The 21,283-nt window shown below is 35.9% G+C and overlaps 1 protein-coding gene and 1 pseudogene across 12 annotated transcripts in view; both read left to right on the top strand.

The window, feature by feature from the left end:
* MAGI2 (membrane associated guanylate kinase, WW and PDZ domain containing 2) overlaps positions 1 to 21,283 on the top strand; it is a 1,443,575-nt gene that overhangs the window by 121,201 nt on the left and 1,301,091 nt on the right. The window lies entirely within an intron of this gene.
* LOC112440552 (U6 spliceosomal RNA) lies at positions 8,487 to 8,587 on the top strand (annotated as a pseudogene).

Here is a 21,283-nt window from a genome sequence, read left to right as displayed (position 1 = left end):
CGCCTGTAATCCCAGCACTTTGGGAGGCTGAAGCAGGCGGATCAAGAGGTCAGGAGTTCGAGACCAACCTGGCCAACATGGTGAAACCCCGTCTGTACTAAAAATACAAAAATTAGCTGGGCATGGTGGCACGTGCCTGTAATCCCGGCTACTCATTAGGCTGAGGGAGGAGAAATGCTTGAACCGGGACCGGGGGTGGAGGTTGCAGTGAGCCGAGATTGTGCCACTGCATTCCAGCCTGGGCTACAGAAAAAGAAAAAAGAAAAAATGAATACTGAAAAAAGATCTGATGAAACCACTGTATCTAAAGTAAATTTATTAGTAGATTGGTACAAGTTGAGAGGAAGTGGGCAGTAGCGGGACTGGATGAGAGTATACTGACAAATCGCGTATCTTTTCGTCAGCCTGCCCAAGTCTACATTGTTATTTTTTTCAAATAAAATATTTGGATGAGGATATAATCAACAAGGTTTTCATATTTATGCGCATCAAACACTGAGAAAGACAATCCCTATGTTTACTTCCTACAGTTAGAACTCTAAAGGGATGTTGAATGAGTTTAACCAAAAATAATAGATTGGGTATGATGAATGTAAAATATGAACTTAGGTTCACAAAAATAACTGATTAAATATAGGCAAAGGGATATAGAAATTACCAAGAGTGTATGTATAAATAAAATGCTTAGAATTATAGTTTATTGCAAGCACAGTACAAATTAGTATTGGGACTTACGTACCTGCATAAATAGTGATTTACTGCTCTACCCAATATGACTTGTTTGAAAGAAAGGAACTAATATTTCCCATGTACTCCCTACCTATTAAATCCTACCCAGGATCTCGTAATTCTTCTTGACTCTACATTTAATAGGATCAGGAGAACTCTGGAGTCTATTCAGAAAAGGGCAATAAGGATGGTAAATGGTCTGGAAATCAAGTGCCACAAAACTATTGAAGAATTAGGGAGTCGTTTGAAGAAGAAAGCAGAAGACAGTATCTGCCTACTAAGTTCTAAAGAGCTACCAGGGATAAAGGAAATAGTTTGGATTATTGCAGTTGCTTACACAATTTAATAATTCAAAACACTAGGGAGGGAAAGTGGTAGAGTGACCAATTGCATCTGAATTTCAGGAAGACCACATTAACAGGAATTGAATCTTTACTTCCTTAAGTGACAAGCTTTTCATCCCCTGAGCTGTCTTGTATGAGAACCTGCTTTTGCACTAATCATCCCTTGTGGATCTGATCACTCAAGTGAACATTTCTGAGAAATTCAGTGGGAATGTTAATAGTACCTAACTAACGAAGTGAATATTAGGATTAAAGAAGATACTATGTGTTAAAGGTTTAATGCAGCCCCTGTCACATATAAAGTGCTCAAAAATGCTACCTTTTTGTTGGTATTTTAGTTAAATGTGATATGTACAAATGCTTTTATTGACATTTCAATTCAAATTTCCAACTATTACTAGTATCTGAGGTTGACAGTTTTCCTGAAATAATACATGGAATACATAAAAATGCATAATATATATAATTATTTTTACAACTGGTGAAACTTTGCATATTATGGACTCATTAACAATACATCGAGGCATATAAATAACTTTAGCTGGACCACAAAGCCTTTAAATTTAGTAATTCTGTGTTTTCTCTGCAAAAGCCTGAAAATGGAAAGGATAAGAACTTCTAATAAATAGAATTATCTTTTATTTTGAAATTCAAGTACACACTCACATCCTCTAGACCTACTGCCAAACCATTCCCAGTTTGTGTGAGTGGCAGCTCTTAATAGACAGCAAAACAAATACTCTGTAGTACTAATAATTGAAAAATAATTAAAGAATGAATTAATGTCCCAGTTGTATTCACCCTAGAGTAAATTGTCGTGAAGGAATGTCTAAATAACAACGTCAAATAAAATAGGGTAGAAGTAGGCTTAAGGAATTTATTTGAAATATAAATTGTTATTCATTTAAATTCAGATTATGTTTTAATAATAGCAACTTGTATTGCATATTTATACTCTGCCAGATACTCCTAAAATTATTATGTTTAATATGTTATTATATATTATGTATAATTTAATCCTCACAACAATCTTTGGCCATAAAATTTCCACTTAGTGTATGAGAAAAGTGAGGCTTCAACCAGTAACTCACCTAAAAAAATATGAGTGCTAAATAAAGAGTGTAATGTAAAACCTTGACTCAAGACCCATACATGTAACTACTACTGACCACCATTTACAAAAAACTTAAATAAATCAGCATCGACTAAGAAAGCAATCCTCAGTATAAAGTGACTCTCTCTTTTAAGGAGGAATAAGATGCAGATTATTTGGGCCGGGCGCAGTGGCTCATGCCTGTAATCCCAGCATTTTGGGAGGCTGAGGCAGGCGGATCACGAGGTCAGGAGATCAAGACCATCCTGGCTAAAACGGTGAAATCTCGTCTCTACTAAAAATACAAAAAAATTTAGCCGGGCATGGTGGCAGGTGCCTGTAGTCCCAGCTATTTGGGAGTCTAAGGCAGAAGAATGGCATGAACCTGGAAGGCGGAGCTTGCAGTGAGCCGAGATCGCACCACTGCACTCCAGCCTGGGGAACAGAGCGAGACTCCTTCTGAAAAAAAAAAAAAAAAAAAAAAAAAAAAAAGATGCAGGTTATTTGTTACTGATGTGCTATAGTGAGGCAAGAGGTATTTGATCATTCTTCATGGCACGTTTAGTTTGTTTCCTTTCTTCCTATTTGGGTAATGGTCTAGGTTTTAATATACAACTATACTTGGAGTATCTGCTAAAGCCCATCTATTAGGGTGGTGCTTCATTAGTTTTGGATATTTTTTAAATCAATCCTAAATTTAGTAGCTGTAGGTCTTTGCATAAGTTTAGTCTTTTATAAAGAGAAGCATCTTTCTCTAGAATAACCGGGTTGGAATTCAGAACTATTAAGTGAAAGATGACCTTCTATCTTGGTTTTCAATTTGCTAGATTGCTGTTTATTATGGTGTAAAACAGCTTTCAATGCTTAAAAACTATTAATATTTGATATAGTGCTCCTCCATTTACCAATCTCCACAATAACGTGATATGAGCAAAAATAATGCTTTGTATTTATGTAGCACATGTCTCCATGGAGCCCAGAGGATTTGGCTGACGGGATCTAAAAATGGCTTTGTCAGGGAGAACAGAAATCTAATCTCATAATTATATTGCCAGTATTAAAACTGACACTGATTCTATATGTGGCTACTAATGTGAACATTATGCAGTCAAAGTAATAAGGATGGCTTCTTCCAGCCATCTTTATAATCAATAGTAACCATACTAAGAAGTCATACTATGTTGTATTATTTTACTTTGCCTTGGCAATGTTTAAATATTATACACATATACTTCCTTTTATTTAATAACTCTATTGTAAAAAGTCATGTGCTAAATAATTATAATTCTAAATATTTTCTAAGGCAATAAAACAAATTATTATGTGTTACAATGTTTATCTTTAAAAACAGTCATTTTTAATGTGAAAAAGCAGGCACTATAATGTTACTGTGTTGTGAATTGAGATGCTTTTAATGCATGGTTGCCTTTTCTGGATGGAAAATATTGATCTGTATAGTGATGAAATGGTGATTCTCAAACTATAAGTTTCTTACCTCATCTCCACTTTTCCTCTGTGTCCTAGAAAATGGGCTAACCCAGTGTGTGACTATGTAGTATGCTGGAAGGAGAATAGCCCTGGATGATATCAGTGGTTCTGAAATCTTATCACCAGAATCATCTTTAGGACTTTTTAAACATACAGATTGCTGGGTTTCACCCTTAGAGTTTCTAGTTCACTAGATCCGCAGTAGGGCCCCCACATTTGTATTTCTGCAAATTCCTAATTGATGCTAAAGATGCTAAACCATCATCAGTTTGAGAACCAGTGATACAATCAATTAAACTTCTGTTTTTCCATTTACAGAGAAGGAGATAATTATAACTACATAGAAATTACATGCCAACCAGTGTTTTGGATCATTTAAGCACAAGAAAAATAGACAGAGAGAAGAAAACTAAGCGATTTCTATTCAAAAAGAAAAATGTTAACTCTGGCTAAATATTAATACCAATTCTAAGATCATTCTTAGCCTAGGCTGCTGTTTGCATTACATTTTGATATTCCTTCAATACATATTTATTGAGCACTTATTATGCAGTAGGGGCTTGCATGCAACAGAGAAAAAGAAATGACTCCAGTGTCTGTGGAGCTGAATTTGCATTTGATGTTATTTTGCTTTAATGTACATAATATGTCTTCAATTTTATTGCATATTTCTTTTGATCCCTATGCTTACTTCACCAAAATTCTTCTTTCCCTCTTCCTAATCTTAGCGCATAATCGGTAGTTATAAATATTTTCCTATTTGTCTTCCTTCTGTGTCCGAGTCTGAAGAGGGTGACAAAGATGGTTCTGACCATTGATAGCACTAAGGTTGGGCCACTGACATCCATGGGTCTTTGGACAGGAGGATATTCTTGATATTACAGGAAAGATAAGTAAGACATAGGTATTTAGCGAAATTAAATCATGGAAACTAAAACTATATGAACCTATGAAAAACAGTATTCAAGTTTATTGTTTTAATTTGCATCTATTTGATTATTAATAATGTAGAAGCTATAACTTACCCATCATGTTGGCAAAATTTCCTTGTGGTCAATTTATAGAAATTGAAATAAAGATGTGCAAGATAGTTACACAATGATATTTTTGATAGTATTGGTTTAAATAACAAACTACTGAAATGTAGTTGAAACATCTCAGAGGACGGCCAGTTAAATAAGTTATGATATATATTGAAATTTTCATACCATTTAATTATTGAAATCATAATTTATAAGGTAACTTAAAGATATAAGTGAATATTTGATACAAGTTAAAAAATACCAAAACCAAAACTTTGTTTCAACTTTCTAAATCTAAGCATACAGAAAAAAATGCTTGGAAAAAAATATACCAAATATTAACAGGAGATTTTTCTGCATTATAAATTATTTCTTTCTCTTTGCATTTGACTGTGTTTTACAAATTCCATCTAAAGAGTGTTGTGTTTATTATATGACAAAAAGGTGTGTGTGAGTGTGAGTGAGTGTGTGTGTGTGTGAAATAGAGAGAGAGACATTACCCATATAGTATTCCTTTAATCAGCATATGAGGACGCTTCTGAAAAAACTCTTTGACTGCAACTGACCGTTGTGGTTTGCCTTTGTATCATTACGTAACCATAGTCCTGTCATGATTTTATTTTGCGATACATATAACTGTTAGTGTTCCTAAACAGGTTAGACCTTGTTCTTATGTGTCAGGATTTCCCTTTACCAGGTAAAGGGAACAGAAAGAACAGCCATCTGAGTGGAACCTGTGTGTCCTGAGCAATCTCGCTATCTTGTCTCAGGGGCACTTCATCTTCTCTGTCTATAAGCATCTCTTACAAACACCATCTTTGAGAAAATATTGCTAAGAGAAGAGTTTATATGCTACCCATATTCATACCTGTGACCAAATCCTCAGAAGAATACTATCAAACACATTTACGGCATTTACCCTATGGCCAGGAGCTGTCTAAACGTTAATCGTCACTACTATCTTTTGACGTGCATACTCTTACAGACCAAAAATTGAGGCCTGCAGCTGGTTAGCAGTTTACCCCAGGTCACACAGATGAGAAGAGGTGAAAGCAGGATTCAAACCCACCAAGCATGGCTCCAGAGTCTGCACTGTTTCTTAATATCATGTAAAATGATTTTCCTTTTATAGTTCTACTTTACCTGCCTCAGACTTCTGAAAATGTGAAAAGACCCTGAACTCATGATTGTGGTTTTAGAGTGAAAACATCTTCTTTCGTCTCCTGTCAGAAGTTTGGTGTCTGAATGTAAATCCAGTGAGCTCTGTGAATTGTTAAGATCCTAGTACTTATCGTCATCATGCCGAAAAGAGGACTTGGTGCAGGAGGGAGTTGCCATTCTGGTCTTGAACATCTGTCCCAGCAGCTAAATTCTCAGCTGCTCCATTTCATTATTGGTTGTGCTAAGATGTCAGGAGAGATTTTGCTTTTAAATGTGGCCCTGTACTTTTCAGTAACTAAAGGAAAACAGGATACATAGTATCTGAAAAAAAAAATGTATCACTGACACTGAACTCAATTTGCTCTGAATGACTAATATTTTTACTAAGAGGTTTCCAAGGCATATTATCACTACAACATAATTTATGCTTTTGGGAGTATACCTTTCATAGGTCTTCTTAAAAATACTTTTCTTCCCTTACGAGATAGCACATAGCAATTAATGACGTTTTAAAACATCAAAATATAGGCTCCTTTACTTATTTTTTCTTACACAGTTTCAACCCTAGGCGGGGAAAGCCTAGAATAAAAGCTAATAATATCATAGTGTAACTTGAGCTAAGTTAACAATCCTAACGTGGTAGTCTAGTTTTTTTCTTAAGCCAGGTTTATAATTATGGTTATGAGCAATGATTATAATTGTTTGAAAACCTGTAGAACTGACCATGCAAGCGTCATATTTTAAAAATCTAGAAGCCGTGCTTTAATAATTAAGATCCATAGTTCTTTGTTCTTTCTGGTCTATATACTTTGTTCACCATCTTTGAAGGAAAGGCACCACTTGGTTTCACAGTGTAGTAAATGTTTTGTATGTATTAAAACATTTAACATTTAAGAAACTAACTTCCAAGTGTGTGTATGTGTGTGTGAATGTTTTTGTGCATTTGGTCATTTCTTATTCGGTGCTTATTTGGGGGTGATTCACAATTGGAGAAAGTTTGGGGAGATGGTCAAATGTTCACGAGTTGAAGTGCAGAACCCCCTTATTCCCAGCACTCAATGTGGTTAATTATCATGTTGTTGAGTTTTCACAATAATGATAATAGTGGTATCGGGTGTAGTATCAGCAGTTTTTATCTCAAACAGAGACTTTAATGGCCTTTAAAAATAATGCCTTCCTATGAATGTTGCCTTCCTTGTGAATGCGTATTTGGAGGATTCCCATTTTATACACATGCAAACCAAATAAACTACCGGTTCCAAAATGGACTTTTATGAGGGTTTCATTACACCCTCCGAGTGGAATTAATAACTCTTTCATGTTTTTTCTCACAATGTTTGGTGCATCTGCTGCTGTAGCACTTTTCACATTGTAATAAATGAAGCTCTATGGATCTGCTTTCTCCCCTTAGAATATGGACAACTTGAAAGCAACAGTTAACTCTTCTTTATACCTATCTCTCATGCTTTGCACCATAACTGATACACCTATTGGTTTTATCATAAAAGTCTGTTGTTGTGATTTGAGAAATACTCATTCTAGAGTATATCTAGAAATACTCTAGAAGAAATAGAGTAAATACAGCTGGTTTCCTAGGACTGGCATCTTTAGACACTTGCTTCTCCACACTTTCTATAGAAATTTCAGAAAGTCTCAAGAAGGACATTCCAGGCACGAGCATGAGCAAAGGGAGGGTTACGATAACACACAGTTTATGTTTAGGGACTGGTAAGATGGTGGGAGTGGAGGGTTAGGGGCTGGGCGACAGTGGTATGCTAAAGTCTATGTTGTAGAAAGGATGGTCAAGGATGTTGGATGGACAGCATCCTGCTAGAAGTTACTGGAGGCAGAGAGACTGCTTAGCATCTGAAATTGCTGAAGATTCCCAGGACGTATTTATGTTTTGTAATTAGGAAGGGAAAATAAGAGTAATAATACATTTAGTTATTTGTCTCTCATCTTACAGACCAAGCTACACCTTAGATACAAGAAAATATTTAAGATGTTATGATGGAAATAATGTGTGAATGTGGGAAGAGCCGAAAAATGCAAATTTTCCTATTTTATATAAGTTATCCTGAGTGGAATTTCTTTTATTTGTTTCTTTGTATACTGAAAAGGCATTTTGTTGTACTCTGAAGGACGAGTAGACTTGTAACCTGAAGATGCTAAGGTTTTCCCTGACTTTTTTAAAAATGAGGATCACTGCTTTGGAAACTTGACATCCTGAAAACTATATATATATATATATATATATATATATATATATATATATAAACTATATATATATAAACTATATATAAACTATATATATAAACTATATATAAACTATATATAAACTATATATAAACTATATATATAAACTATATATATAGTTTATATATATTATATATATTGATATATATATGGTGTGTATATCTATGGTTATATGTGTATATATGTATATATATACACACAACATATCTATCTATAACCATATATGGTTATATATATATGGTTATAGATAGATATGTTGTGTGTATATGTATATGCGTACACACTGTATATATATACATACACACACATACATACATACATAAATTGAAACATTTAATGTAAGACCTAAGTTTTATTGAATATTTAATACATGCTAGGCACAGACCTTACATAGTGCTAGCTTCAGCAGCACATACACTAAAATTGGAACAAAACAGAGATTAGCATGACCCTTGTAATTAAATAAAAATAGAAGAGAAAATAATAAAAATTTGAAAAAGATCTTTACATGCATTGTTTCGTTTAGCACTATAAAATAGGTACTATTATCTCCTTTTTAAATATGAAATAATAATAATAATAATAGTGCTTTGCTGTAAGAGGATTTGCCCTAAATCACATACCTGAGGAAGTAGTGGAGCCAGAATCTAATCTCAAGGTATCAGAGTCCAGGTACTTTGTCTCTAGCTTCCCAGGAGCATCCCCAGGAGGCTAGATGCCCCATTCTTGTGTTTAAAACTGATCCACCTGGTGGTGTTAAGCAGAGGCCTCTTCACTAAGGGAAAGCTTAGGTCTACCCCAGGTATTCTCTTGCTGTCCAGGGATTATCACATGTGCTCCATTAGAAAACAAGGCTCCCATATACACCTTTGAGCTGTGTGGTCATTCAACATTTCTCACCTGAAACTGTACCAATTGGCTTTTGAGTTTCCTTGGCTCCATCTTACCCACTTCTAACCCCTTTTTCCTAACCTAGCTTATGTGAGTTTTCTAAAATGCAAAGCTTGTATCAGTTTCCCATTTATATCCTTCAGGGGCTCTCCATTTCTTTCTGAATGTTTTAATTTCTGTCACGTGGCTCATAAACTCCTCTCTGGACTCTACTCACCACTCTTGTCTCCTTTCTTTCCACTCTCACAATCCACAGCTGGTCTCTCCAGATCCACGATCATTCCAGCTGGTCTTCACACCCACTGCCGGCCCTAACTAGAACACTCTGCCCTCGCCTCTCACATTAAACTGCTCCATACTTCTAGGTGCTTTCTGTAAGACATTGCTCCTGAAGTCTCAAATTTGGGTTAATTATTTCCCCTAGATATTCTAGTATCATTTTCTACCACCTTGTCATAGAATATCATGCAATCTGAATGTCTGATTACTTATTTTTATCTTCCGTTTGACTGTAAGTTCACTGAGGAGAGGGGAGGATGTCGTCCTGTTCTTCATACTTGTGCCCTCAATACTTGGTATACAGTAGGAGCTCAAAATTGTTGTTGTATAAGTGAATGAAGGAGGACGTCATTTAAAAGCTAACTGGGGCCAGGCACAGTGGCTCAATCCCTGCACTTTGGGAGGCCGAGGTGGGAGGACTGCTTGAGCCCAAGAGTTTGAGACTAGCCTGTACAACATAGTGAGACCCTGTCACTACAAAAATTAAAAATAAGCTGAGGAGTAATGGTGCATGCTGCAGTCCCAGCTACTTGGGAAGCTGAGGTGGGAGAATCACTTGAGCCTAGGAGGTTGAGGCTCCAGCCTGAACTGCACTCCAACCTGGGCAAAAATCAATTGGTAACACTTAATGCACAATTTTAAGTGTTTAACAAATATAAAGTCATTTCATCCACATAGCACTTCTTTTTTTTTTTTTTTTTTGAGACAGTCTCACTTTCTCACCCAGAATGACAGTGGCATGATCTCAGCTCACCGCAACCTCTGTCTCCCAGGTTCAAGCGATTCTCATGCCTCAGTCTGCTGAGTAGCTGGGACTACAGGAGTGCACAACCATGGCCCGGCTAATTTTTGTATTTTTAGTAGAGACAGGTTTCACCATGTTGACCAGGCTGGTCTCAAACTCCCGACCTCAGGTGATCTGCCCACCTTGGCCTCCCAAAGTGCTAAGCCCTAATTGTTTTTTTCATTATTGTGGCAATCTGATGAGACAATTGCTTGACAGGGAGTTTAAATAGCTTGCCCAAGATCACACAGTGGCAACAGTTGCATTTGGACCTAGACAGTCTGGCTTCAGAGTCTAGACTCCTAACTTCTGCTACACTGGCTTTCTTAAGATTTAAAGTCAATAGATCAATGTTTCTAGGTGACTGGTGGCACTTTAGGACATTGACAAGAGGGAAAACATGGAAGCTGGTTTTTGCTCTTGTCTCTATAACTAACAATTATGTGATTCTTGTAATCTCTCTGTACCTTACTTTAATTATTTGCAAAATTGGAAAACTATGGACTGAGTGATCTCAAAGTTCCTTGTTCTCTAAATGAGGATGATTTGAACCAGCTACTTTTTTATGCTGCTATGAAGAAGGTAAATGCTTCTATGCTGTTAATTTTTTTTCTATTGAAAAAAATTACTAAATGACTATGAACTAAAATAGGTACTCTAGTCCCCTCTGCATACTTCTTCAGGCTTTTATTGCCACTGTTTTGAAAATTCATAATCTCATCCCATTGCTCTCTGATCAAGGACTTGCATTTGAGTAAGGCTGTGAGACTCAATAACCGCATTAGAGCCACCTAAGAGATTAAAGTCAGTCTCCACTGATAATTGGGCACACTATTTCCAACAATAGTAACTTAAATGAGAAATGTAGGTCATTGCCTAGTCCACTGGCTAGCACATAGTAGGCATTCAGGAAATGTTAGCTCTCTAGTTCATTCTTACAGATTGTATTTTTCTTGTGAGTTTTCAGTTATATCACTTTGTTCTAGTCTCCAACAACACTTATTGAAAAAGGACAACTAATAAGCATTGTAGCTAATTTGGTACATGTTCCTATTATATAATCACCATGGTACCCAGGCTCTTAACTGAAAGCAAACAAATTTATAGAAAGAAAAAAATTTGTTCTCTCACATAAGGTGTTCTGTTATGGAAGCACTGCCTTTTTGTCCTATTTTATCTTTTGTCAGTAGACACTACTTTCCAACGTGTTCTGTGAGAATGTTAACATGTGGTTGGATCTACTTGAGGGAATCAGCAAGTTTTATTAAATATTAGATGACCTCATCTTTTACTTTTAAGGAACATGGATATATGGCTATGTCTAAAGATTGAATATTAAATTATGTCAAAGCATTAACAAAAGTTAATAAATTTACATGTCACATTTCTTTTTGTAATTTTCTTTGAAAGACCAGTGCCCTAGTGGTCAAACATTGAAAGTAGGTTCTTGCTATGAAATGAAAAATTAGTAAAATGTAAATGTATCTGTTAAATTGTAAATCTATTTTCACTTATTAACAGTGTTAAGTATTAAGTGAATATAAAACATCTCACTTACTACAAATAAACGAACAGCTTTAGTAATGCAAATGTAAAAAGGACCATAGTACTGCATATTGTTATCCAAATTATGTCCATCTAATGACAGAAATTCAATAATGACTCCCAGTAAATATACTCACAGCAGTTGGTAATCTGCCCACAGTATACAATTCTGAACAGGTTATGTGTGTGGTATTTCAGTCCTTCTCCCAGCATGTTTCAAAGCAGTTTTTGTTATAAGAACTTTGAAAGCCACAAGAAAGAATTTTTAGTGGGTTTTCTTCAATTTTGAAATGCCTTGGGTCTGTAGTAACTTATTACTTGAATCCAGCAGTAACTTTGGCTTTGATGTGCATAGTTCCCTATTTTGTGATGTGTAAGAAGTCATCAACGTATGGATACATGATATTTGGCCTGCAACATTTGAAATTTAAAAAAATAAAGAATAAATAAAGTAATAGATCCAAGTCAGCTTCCAAAATATCTATGCAAAAATGCTACTGTTTTAAAACAGGCATTAGCTCCATCTATTGTTCTATGACCTAATTTGTTTTAACTTCACTTGAAAGAACAATCATTGATTATTGAAGTTTCTCAAGATTACTTAAAACATATATATGGCTGTAGATATAAACAAATATGATAAATTGGTCACACAAGAAATCTAAAATACAAATTTCAACACCTTATAAAACAACTTTTAAACATTCATATGTTACACCTATGAAGGGCAAATTGGAGACATATTCATACCACAGAAAATTGTCTTAAAAACTATGGTTGTAGAAAATTAGATTAATAATTCTACATGGATTTTTAATATATTGCTTTCTTTGTGACTTTGATTTTAGAATTGCTCTCAAATATTGCTAGATCCCATATATTTTATTAAAAATATAGCAATTATGTGTATTCTTTGTGTGTGTGTGTTATTTGTATATCAGGGATTTTTTGTATATATGGGAAATCATAGTACTATAAAGTAACATTCTTTTACTCACTAAAGCAATAAGAAATAAAGACTTATTAAGTAATTACTGGGATTGTGATCTGATAATCATTTAGAATATGTAACAGTCAGCACCAGGAATGTCCAAGACATACCACTGAATTTCCTCAGTAGCACAAAGAAGGAAAAACACCAATCAATTCTGTTACTTAACCTATGCAATTGAAAATGCAGTCAAGTAGTCAGTCATGCCATTTGCAAAGTACACAAGCAAATATAATACTAACAAATAACACTTGAGACTAAATTTTAGGTGACGAAAACATTATGATTATGAATCTTCCTGGGAAACATGGGTCAATCATGTCTATCTCCTTGAAATCTGGCTCCTCTAGGTTTCAGAAAGCCATTTATGGTGTGTGTACCAGTTAGGCTTAGATGGGACGTCATTTAACAGGAAGAGCAAAATAAAATTAGTTTTAAGGTGGTAGAAGTTTATTTGTCCCTAACAGAAAAGGAATTCATAAGTAGGCTGTACAGGCCTCCTATGACCACTTAACTATGTTATCATGGCTCATATTTTCTGCTTTGTCATTCTTAGCTTGGGCTTTCCAAATTCAAGGGTCGAGATGATGACTAGAGTTCCATCTATCATGTCAACATTCAAGGCTGTGCTCGCTACTTCCTTTTAAGAATTTCCCATAGACACATACATACTTCTGCTTAAATGTGATTGGCCAGACTTAGTTACATGACCATAGCCAACTATGAAGGTGAGGCTGGGAGCTTCTTAGCAGAACACATTGTCCAGGATTCTATTACTAAAGAAGAAGTAAAACTGGATATTGAAAGACAATTAGCATGAAAAGCAAGCATCTGAAATACAGTCATGCCATAGAAATTACACACCTTATGTGTTCTCTCACATAAGGTGTTCTGTTATGGAAGCACTGCCTTTTGTCCTATTTTATCTTTTGTCAGTAGACACTACTTTCCAGCGTGTTCTGTGAGAATGTTAACATGTGGTTGGATCTACTTGAGGGAATCAGCAAGTTTTATTAAATATTAGACGACCTCATCTTTTACTTTTAAGGAACATGGATATATGGCTATGTCTAAAGATTGAATATTAAATTATGTCAAAGCATTAACAAAAGTTAATAAATTTACATGTCACATTTCTTTTTGTAATTTTCTTTGAAAGACCAATGCCCTAGTGGTCAAACATTGAAAGTAGGTTCTTGCTATGAAATGAAAAATTAGTAAAATGTAAATGTATCTGTCTCAAGGATAATATTCCATGACTCTACAGGGCTTAATGCATGTGACATATATAGACTTCTGATAAGCAGTTTGAATTATATGGGTCAGAGAAATTTCCAGGTCATAGGACTTCTCTTTAAAGTAAAATAAATAGGCCAGGCACGGTGGCTTATGCCCGTAATCTCAGCACTTTGGGAGGCCAAGGCAGGTGGATCACTTGAGGTCAGGAGTTTGAGACCAGCATGGCCAACATGGTGAAACCCCGTCTCTACAAAAATACTAAAATAAGGCCAAGTGGGGTGGCTCACGCCCATAATCCCGGCATTTTGGGAGGCCAAGGCGGGCAGATCACTTGAAGTCAGGAGTTTGAGACCAGCGTGGCCAACATGATGAAACCCCGTCTCTACTAAAAATATAAAAATTAGCTGGGCATGGTGGTGGGCACCTGTAATCCCAACTACTCTGGAGGCTGAGGCAGGAGAATCACTTGAACCTAGGAGGCAGAGGTTGCAGTGAGCCAAGATTGCGTCACTGCATTCCAGCCTGGGCAACAAGAGCAAGACTCCATCTAAAAATAAAATAAATACAAAAATTAGCAGGATGTGGTGGTGTGTTCCTGTAGTCTCAGCTACTCAGGAGGCTGAGGCAGAAGAATCACTTGAATCCAGGAGGTGGAGATTGCAGTTAACTGAGATAGGGCCACTGCATTCCAGCCTGGATGACAGAGTGAGACTCCATCTTAAAAAAAAAAAAAAAAAGTAAATTAAATAATGTAAATAATGTATCTATATTGGCTAGCACAATGAGTAGAACAAAGTATGAACATTTATCTTATTAGTAGGTTGATTTGAAGAATTTCAAAAATAAAAGTAAGGCTAACAGTTCTCTTAACATGGGCTTTTATAAACAAACAAATAGAATTGGCTCTCCTTATTATCTTTATCCTGGTTTTTGTAATCTTTTGTATCTTGTTTGAGTTTAAGTTGGCCTAAATGATACCCTTTAAGGCAACAATGCCAAAATTGAATCAATTGTATCATGTATAGTTGGAGATTAATCATTCAATTTAATTCCGTTATTCTTTCTCTCAGAGAGAGAGAGAGGGAGAGGAGAGGAAGAAGGGCGGGAGGGAGAAGAGAGAGATTGAGACAGTAAGAAACAGGAAGAGTTCTATTAATCAAGCACTCTGCTAGATCCTGGACATATAGCTGTGAACAAGGAGAGAGCCTGCAGATATGGGCCCAGCCCTAATTTTATTAAAACCAATTTTAGAAATCTAATTATAACTGGAGTTGATGCTTCAGAAAATAAAGTTTGCCTGGTTTTTGTGGATTTTTTGCATTGCCACATCAAGCTTACAAAGGCTTACAAGAAATAATAATTTTAGTAGTAGTATTCCTGTGTCCTGATAAGCCCCAAATATATTCTGTGAGCCATATAGTTTTACCTAAAACAATCTTTAAAGTAGGGAGAGGGAAAAGGAGGAAGTCTATAATTGATTGAATTTTCTCTTACATGTTTAAAATGTATTATTTAGAAAATATTCCATGTAATAAAAAATGTTGACTTCACCAAAACTCTCCCCAGGTATTTAGAAATGTTCATTTACAAACGACTAGATAGTGTTGCATACAAGCTAAAGGGAAGAAGGCGGTGGGTGGAGGGGGAGGAGGGTGCCTGTACGGTGCAACTGCATCTTTATTGTTACTGCACCATCAGCTGCCATTTCACCTTCTGATAAGAATTAGCTAAGATTTTTATCCAGATTCGAGGAGATCCCAATACTTAGGTTTTGACAGTGCTCTTCATGCCATTCGTCCATCTTTCAAGAACTATTTTTTGTATGCACACTTTGTGCCAAGCACTTCTCTGGAGCACAGTAGTTAATAAGTGAGACAAAAATTTAGGTACTTTGTATTTTGAGAGAGAGAGAGAGAGGAATTATAGACAATAAACAAGAGGAATAAGTAAATTCTATGTTATTAGTTATGAATTCAAAGCCAAAAAATGAGAAACAGAAGCCAGACTGTGTTGGTGAGGCTACGTTGCGGTATTACACAGAATAGACAAGCAAGACTGATTGAAGGGGTGACATTTGAGTAAAGATGGCAAATCAGTAAGTGGGCAAGTAATAAAGGTTCCCAGGGGAAGCAATTCACATAGAACAGCACTAACAAAGATCATGATTGGGGAGTTCTGGAATAGCATGGAGGCCAGTGTTGTTGGTGCCTACTGAGACGAAGAATTGGAGGGAAACAGATCAAAGAGTAATAGTGGGTGGGGAGATCATCTAGGACTTGACATGACCTGTCTTGTCTTAACTTGTGTCCTGACATGACATGACTAGAATTGTCTCAGCTTGGATTGATTGACATGCTTCGACTTGACTTTTCATGGCTTGAAATGAATTTACTTGACATAAGTTTCCATTGAAGGGCATTATAAAGGTTTGGCTTTTACTCTGAGTGAGATGGGGCTCTTAGGGTTTTGAACAGATGAGTGACATGACCTTAATGTGTATGAAATAGAATCACTCCAGTTGCCTCAGGAGAAAAATATGAGAGGTTTAGACTGGGATGTTAGCAATAGAGGCAGTAAGAGGTGATATTCTGGATATACAAATTTTAAAAATAGGGACAAAGGATTTACTAATGAACCAGATATGAAATATGACAAAAAGAGAGAAGGCAAGAATGACTTCAAGATTTTTTGTCTAAGTAGCTTGCGGTATAGAGTTGCCTTTTACTGAGATGGGAAAGGCTCTGTAAGTGTACATTAGTAGAGAAGAGAGCAAGTGGTTACAAGATTGTTTTTGATAATGTTAAATTTGAGGTGTTGATTGAACATTCAATAACTGTGGGAATATGAACCTGACATTAATGGAAAATGGTCTGGCTGGAGTACATTTGGGAATCATCTGCTTGTAGATGGTATGTAAAGTTATGAGAACTGATGAAACATCAAATAAAGCAGTGAAGGGAAATAGGGGCAGGTGGTGGGAGGAGAAGGAAAGGGATGGGAAGATAAGAAGCAAAGAAGCCTACGAAGGAATGCTATTCTGATGTCCTGGAAGTCAAGTGAGGGGGATATTGAATCTGGAGCAGGCTTGTCCAACCCATGGCCCACAGCCCGCAGGCAGCCCAGGACGACTTTGAATGCAGCACAACACAAATTCATAAATTTTCTTAAAACGCTATGAGAATTTTTTGGTGATTTATGTTTAGCTCATCAGGTATTATTAGTGTTAGTGTATTTTATGTGTGACTCAAGACAATTCTTCTTCCAAGGTGGCCCAGGGAAGCCAAAAGATCGGACATCCCTGATTTAGAGGCATGACCTAATTCAAATACCAGTATTAGACCATGTGAGATGGGAACTCAGAATTGATCATTGGTTTTAGCAACATAGGGGTAATTGGTGATCTTTTATGAGCAGTTTTGATGGCAAAGGGAAAATTCTGATTGGAGAGAGGCCAGGAAAATATGGAAGTAGGAAAATTGAAAATAGTGATCAGAAACAATTTGTTGGGGGTGGTTTTATTGTAAAGAGATAAATAAAACTAGGACAACTGAAGAGGAGAGTGAAATGGAGAGGGGTGTGTGTGTTTGTGTGTGCATGTGTGTGTGTTTTAAAGTGAGAGAAATATGGGAATACTTATTAATGTGATAATGATCAGAGAACAAAGAGGTAAATGTAGTACTGCAGTAGAAAGGCAAGAATTTCTGGAATCTTCAGTAGATGAGAGAATGGGTTCTGCTGGTCAGTTGAAGTGATTGGTCTCAACTAGGGTCACAATTTGCTCATAGTGATAAATTTTACTTGATACGGGGTCACAGGTACAAATGAATAGATAAATGTTCTGTGAAACATTTGGGAATTCTTTTCTAGTTGCTTCCCTTATTCCGGTGAAATAGGAAACAAGATCACCGGCTTTATTTGCTAATGACTTCCTTCCCATCTGTTCTCTGCTTCACTAACTCCCTCTTTAATACTTACCCAATAATTTAGTTTATTACCCTTCTTAGGCTGAAAGCTTGGTCCCCAAATTAAATACATCAGAAATTCCTAGAGTATTTGTTAAAATGCAGATCTCTGGATCCCAGGCATATCGAATTATTTCCAGGCAGGAGAGTTCAGTAATTTGGATGTTTAGCAAGCTTTCCTGGTCATTCTGATGTAAACTAAATTTTGAAAACCGCTTCCCTTTCCCTCTTTTGGTTGCTTCAATAATAAATGCCTTATGTTCTTTCATCCCTCCATGGATTGCTGTATCTTTAGAATACTTTCATCTGTACATAGCAGATAATTTTGTACACAAAAATGCATTCAAATATTTAACACTGATGGAGATATTTCTCTCTCTCTCTCTCTTTTTTTTTTTTTTTTTTTTTTTTTGAGATGGAGTCTCCTCTGTCTCCCAGGCTGGAGTGCAGTAGCACGATCTCGGCTTGTTGCAACCTCCACCTCTCGGGTTCAAGCAATTCTTCTGCCTCAGCCTCCAAGTAGCTGGGATTACAGGAGTGCACTACCACACTCAGCTAATTTTTTTTCCCATTCTTTCTTTCTTTTCTTTTTCTTTTTCTTTTTTTTTTTTTTAGGAAAAATGAGGTTTCCCTATGTTGTCCAGGCTGGCCTTGAACTCCTGATCTCAGATGATCCACCTGCCTCGGCCTCACAAAGTGCTGGGATTACAGGTGTGAGCCACTGCGCCTGACCTGATGGAGATACTTTTCTAATCATAGTCTTCCCTGATTGCATTTGAGAGGGACTAAAGTAACATTATCTTCACAGTGATGAACACAAGTATACATAAGGGATTTTATTCTAGATATTAGATAAACATCATAAACGATGAAAGATCTGATAAGTTGAATTTTATGTCATATTTTAATCATGCCATCACAGCAGTATGCAAGCTAAATACTTATAGACAGATTATATACTGTGTCTAGTGAAACTAATTTTTTACTAGATTGTTCAGCGTTCTTCTGAACACTGTTCTCCTTCAGTGTTCTCACTGAAGTTTTCCAATAAAAGAAGTGTATGTCTCATGCTAGTATGTATGCTGAGTCTTTAAGAAATATTCAATAGCAGAAAATTGAATGGAATAACTCTACATATTTTAATGTAAAAGCACAACTCTAAATCATATATATATTATATATATATAATATATATATAATATCACCATAGGAAATTTAAGGAAAGTGTAGCCAAAACGGAAACAAAAACAAAATCTCTAAACTAGTTTCCTCGTCCAACACAAATCTTGAAAGATTTATCTATATGTATTGCCTTTTATTCTTCTTCCATCCTGCATGTTATAATCTCTGGGATAATCAGAGTTTATATCACACATATTGAGACTGTTAGGTAAAAGAGAAATGCATTAGAATTGAATTAAGCTAGACAGCATAAAAAGTCTACAAAACGAAAGTGATTATCGCAAGGAAATTGTACCGCAAATATTATATATATTTGAGGATATAAACTTCAGTATTTTTAAAGGTAGAAGAATGTAGAAGAGAGAACAAAGAGGATAGGTGGGAATGAAATAATTTTAACTGAGGCTTTATTTTTCTTTGTCAGTGAAAAATTTTATTTTTTAATCAGGGTAAAGTTTAAAAAAATGTTCAACTTTGAATTAATTTTGAGGTTATTAGTATTCTAGGAAATTCTCATAAATATTCTAAAGCATTTTATTCTCATTGCTGTTTCTACTATTTTCTGATTTAATTTAACCCTTATTTTCTTAAGGAAAGAAATGATTATTACTTTACAGCTGGCTTGCCTAGCCTTTGAGAGTTATTCTCCACATACTTAGTAAATGCCCAATAGAAATGAGATCAGGTAGAAATAATTCAAATTGTCCTTATTTACTTAATAATTTGTTTAAGGCATGTTCTTCTTGGTATTATGATTCCAGAAATGTTTCCAAATTACTTTAAGCAATTAGAGGTTTAGTGTTCAGCTGTCTCAATAGATATGTCCTTGTTCTTTTATTTGTTTGTGGACATGAATACCTTTCTGCCAGTTGAAGAGGGAGTTGAAATTACAGCACCAGCAGGCAATTTCTTGGACAAATTAGTATTTGGGCCACTGATGTGGAGGAAGGGAAGAATGTTTATTGCACTATTGAACTCGCTCATGCTTCCATAGCCAAAGATTGCACCAGAGGGCACTGTCCTGGGAAACACTCCAAGAGAAGCTATACACCTTCTGTTTTGAGTGACCTGTCTCTGTACTGAGAACGCATGTTGGTATTCAGAGAGAAAGAGCAGAATCTATTTCATAAGAGCAGTGGGAAAATTGAGCTACGTGTGTTGGCAATGTCAATATTTCCATGACAATGTCTGTATGAAATATAACAGTTTGTCTATTTTCTATTAAAATCATTTCAATATGATTTTATAATGCTAAACACTGTTTTTCATACACACAGCATTCAATATATATAGTAATATAATTTTATTTCACATGCCATCCTGAAGTGTATCCATTTTCGTTTATCTGACTCATAAACAGTTTCCAATCCCAGCTCCCCAAAGATAATGGGCATAACTTGAAAATCTATTTAGCCATATTTTTCTGTAGGAATGTGGAACCAAACTCAGAGATTTCTATGGTGGTTAAAGAGGAAAGACTGAACTAGCCTTACAGCCATATTTCCTTTCATATTTCAGAATAATGCAGTTTCTAATCTTCAATTTAAAATAAGAATATACAAAAGTTGTTTCAATAAAGTGTTTACCCAGGTATTGACTGTACTGATAGTTTGACACTTTAAAGAATCACAGTAGGAAGAGACTTTGGCTTTCAAATCTCCTGTAATGTAATGTTCCACTCCAGGCCACATTCTTTTAACCAAAAAGCTATATCTAGGTTAAGAATCTAGGATTCCAACATTTATCTTAAACCCTCATCCAAAGTTCCTGATTATATCATATCCTCGTTATTTCTTTTTGCTGACAAAAAAGGTAAAGAAATCCAATTACATCTACTTTTTTCTTAGATAAAAGTGACAATAGAGGGAAACCATTTTCCCATAGATGGTGCAGGTAGGGATGGAGGAAAAGCAGACCTGCCAGACAGCAATTTTCTCACACCCTGACACATTTTACCTTCTAGGGAAAGCCTCTGGTGAAGCCTCCCACTTAATCCATATCATAATTCTTTACCTAGACTCCTAAGTATCACTAACTCTGGAAATAACTTCCAGATCTGGTTAGCAATTAAGAAGTTCAAATATTCTGTGACTCTTCTTAGAGTATATCTTAAAACTGTGTCCATCTGGGCCCACGAGGTGTAGCTATGATTTTACACTGCTGTTTTGAGAACAATGGCTAATAAAGCATTCATTCAAAATCACCTGGAGTAAGGCACTGCGTGGTACCACACTTGTCACTAACTACTCAGTAACTGTCCATTTTGTTCTAAGGCAGATTGTAAGTTCCCTACCACTCCTGCTGCTCAGTGTAAGTC

The sequence above is a fragment of the Pan paniscus genome, chromosome 6 (assembly GCF_029289425.2).
Source record: "Pan paniscus chromosome 6, NHGRI_mPanPan1-v2.0_pri, whole genome shotgun sequence".
NCBI lineage: Eukaryota > Metazoa > Chordata > Mammalia > Primates > Hominidae > Pan > Pan paniscus.
The sequence above is the reverse complement of the archived record's forward strand: the minus strand, read 5'-3'. Positions and strand labels throughout refer to the sequence as shown.